Raw genomic sequence first — 3,315 nt, 5'->3', positions numbered from 1 at the left:
GGCACCCCTTTCCTGTACTTCCTGGAAACGGTTAAAGATGCTTTTGTTCCAACAGGTTTTCCCAGCTGGATAAATGGGTCTCCACCATGACTTTGTATGGTCTTCTTTTTAAATACGCTTGTTGTTTTGCATTTCTAATCACCTTACGTGTAAATCGCCTTGAGTCAGTGGTTCAGAAGATGATTAATAAATTAATTGCAAGAGTAATAGGAATGAGAATATTCTTAGGAAACCATTGGGGCGGGAGAAAGGAGAGAGACTCACAAATGATAGGCTACAAGAATATCAAGTCATCATATAAGTTTATTGAACTATGATTGAAAGGACCCCGGGCACCAAGAAGAAAATGGGAACACCGCGTCTGACCTTAAAAAGGCTCCCCCTTTCATTGCCGAGAAGACATCAGAAAAGATTAAAGGGAGGGGAAGAAGGAGAGAGAGAGAGAGAGAGAGAGAGAGAGAAGGGGGGAGGTTCAAAGCTTTAGGTGCTTAATTCAGCAGGGCGACTCTGTCAAAGATGTAAATTCCACCTGGCAGCTTCTGTCGAGACTGCATTCCTTAGCATTTCTTGGAGCAACATCCTTTGGTACTGCAGCATGGAGGACAGCAGGGGGCGCAGCAGGTTTGGCAGCAAGGGATGCTACAACAGGACTGGCCGCAGCCCTTGGAACTGCCACAGGAGGACTGACAGCAGCCCTTGGAACTGCCGCAGGAGGACTGACAGCAGCCCTTGGAACTGCCACAGCAGGACTGGCCGCAGCCCTTGGAACTGCCGCAGCAGGACTGGCCGCAGCCCTTGGAACTGCCGCAGCAGGACTGACAGCAGCCCTTGGAACTGCCGCAGCAGGACTGACAGCAGTCCTTGGAACTGCCGCAGCAGGACTGACAGCAGCCCTTGGAACTGCCACAGCAAGACTGGCCACAGCAGGACTGACTGCAGCAAGGGGTGCAGCAGGATTGAGAGCAGCAAGGGATGCAACAGCAGGGGGAGGAGCAGGATTGGCCACAGCAGGGCACAGCGCAGCAATCGTTACAGCCCATGTTTTACGGAGTGGAGGTGAAGCTGAAATGGAAAAAGGCATTGCATATATTAGGGGCAAGCTCCCTGATTTTTGTATGTTTGTTTGTTTGTTTGTTTTTTGATGGATAACCATTTCTTGCATGGATTTCCCAGGGTTTTGCAAATGCTCTCCAAGACCCCCACACATACCCAACACAATTTGCTTTTTTCATTCCTCTTACTGCTCCATCTTTGGCATTTATTTATATTTTAAAGAAATGGAATGGAGATTCTTATTGACTTACACACAGTCCAGTCAATCAGGGATCATATGGGCAACACAATGACAACACAAAGCTTTTCATTTTGAAGAAAGGCCAAAGAAGAACAATTAGGTTTTTTTGCCACATTTTTCAGGTCCCCAAGTTATTGTGAAACTGAGAGGGAGAGTTTAGCAGGGTCCCCCCCCTTCTTTTCATTAAAATGTGCTTCGTATTCCAGCTCAAGTTTGCAAAAAAAAAAGCTACTTCTTTCTTCACCTGCAGTAGCGATCTATTTCTGGTGGGTAGGCTACATATTTGAAAACTTTGATGTGCCACGGACAGTCATGTTTCAGTAGCTTTGCAGGACTGGTTTGCAAGGCATACTCAGAATACCATGGTATTGTTGGCATACGCAAAGATGAGAGTTTTATCATTAAGTAGGTATAAGGTATACCCCCTAGTGAAGTTGAACACACAGTAAATTGCTAGCAATATTTTTTCCCAACCAACATAACCACTCTACTGGTGGCATTCATAATTTAGGGCAAGGGTGGGGAGCCAGTAGCTTCCAGATATTGTCAGACCACAACTCCCATAATCCTGGCCACTTGTCATGCTGGCTGGGACTAATGGGAATTGTAGTTCCGCAATACCTGGCTACAGATTCTTCACCCCATCCTCAGTGCTCTAGAACTGCCACCTTAGAAGCAGATTTTTTTAAAAAAAATTTAGAGCAACTGATGAAAGTGGAAGCCGCAGTGATACCTATTTATCTCCTTGCACTGGTGTGCTTTCAAACTGCTAGGCTGGCAGGAGCTGGAACAAAGCAAAGAGATCTCACTCTGTCGTGGGGATTCGAACGAACGACCTTCTGATTGGCAAGCCCAAGAGGCTCAGTGGTTTAAACCACAGCGCCACCCGCATTGTAGTATAATAAATGTATGTTTTTTGGTGATCAGCTGTATCCTATCAGGATCCTGAACAATCTTGTCTGAAGTGATTTTTGATGCTTTCATTCCTCTACTCCCCCTATCCTCTTATAATGAGACTACTCAATATTGTTAACAAAATGAATGTGCCCCAAACTCACATAGGGTTTGTTTGGTAATGGGAAGTTCCCTTCCATAGTCAAATTCCCCACCATTGTAGATCTCCTGACCCTACCAAGCAAAGGTCCTAGCAGTTTGATGCCTTTAACTATGGCTCATCTGAAGTAGTCTCAGAAAGGAAGTTTGCTGACTGTTTTGTAAATTCTTTTTCAATCTTCTCCTGAACCATAGGAGAATCTGAGTCCTTTTCTGGAGAATATATGGTGATGTGGCCTCCCCATTTTTGCTAGGGTGGGGGATTTGTGGTGCAATTCTGGATGCACTGCTCATCTAGGGCAGATCCACACCATAAACACATCCAGAGCACATGGCTTCCTTCAAGGAATCCTGGGAACTATAGTTCACTAAGGGTGATGAGAGTTGTAGCACTGTGAGGGGGGAATCAAAGTTTCCTGGATCATTTGGGGGAAGTCATGTCTTTTAAATTGTGTTTCAAATGTGCTCAAAATGTGGATCTGTAGTTTAATGTTGTAATTTATCATTTTAAAAGATTTTGTGTCCAGTCTGCTTTGTTTGCAGTTGGTTATACAACAATGAACAATCATCTTGAATTCATCCAGATTTGCTTGTGGGGTTTTTTTTATACCTATTCTCACTCGTTACTTCTTCATTCCACACTTTTCTCAGCTTCTAACGGTCATTTTTACCATTTTTACAATTGTTAACAGAAGCAACAGACTTGGCCCCTTTCTATTTTGGTCTCTGGGTCTTAGCCTCCCTGGTTCCTTCATCCATCACAACAAACTAATAGTGGATTTTCAGTGGCTGAGAATTCCTCACATGCACAGAATGGGTTGTAGGAATCCAACACTGGCCTTGGTCAGAATAGACCCATGAAAATAAATGACCACAGCTAACTTATGGACATTTATTTCAATAGGTCTTCTCTGAGTAGGGCTGAAACATACACTGGGCATTTCACCATTAAGAAACTACATGGAGAA

General features: G+C 44.3%; 1 long non-coding RNA gene across 1 annotated transcript; it reads right to left on the bottom strand.

The window, feature by feature from the left end:
• Nucleotides 1-285: 285 nt before the first annotated feature.
• Nucleotides 286-1,003, bottom strand: LOC309330788. Its single transcript, XR_014151582.1, has 2 exons — nt 916-1,003; nt 286-801 (listed from the first exon to the last, which is right to left on the bottom strand). It is a non-coding gene; the product is annotated as an uncharacterized lncRNA (long non-coding RNA).
• Nucleotides 1,004-3,315: the final 2,312 nt, after the last annotated feature.

This window comes from Podarcis erhardii (assembly GCF_964252035.2).
Source record: "Podarcis erhardii genome assembly, chromosome: 15".
NCBI lineage: Eukaryota > Metazoa > Chordata > Lepidosauria > Squamata > Lacertidae > Podarcis > Podarcis erhardii.
This window is presented reverse-complemented; position numbering and strand designations above follow the sequence as displayed.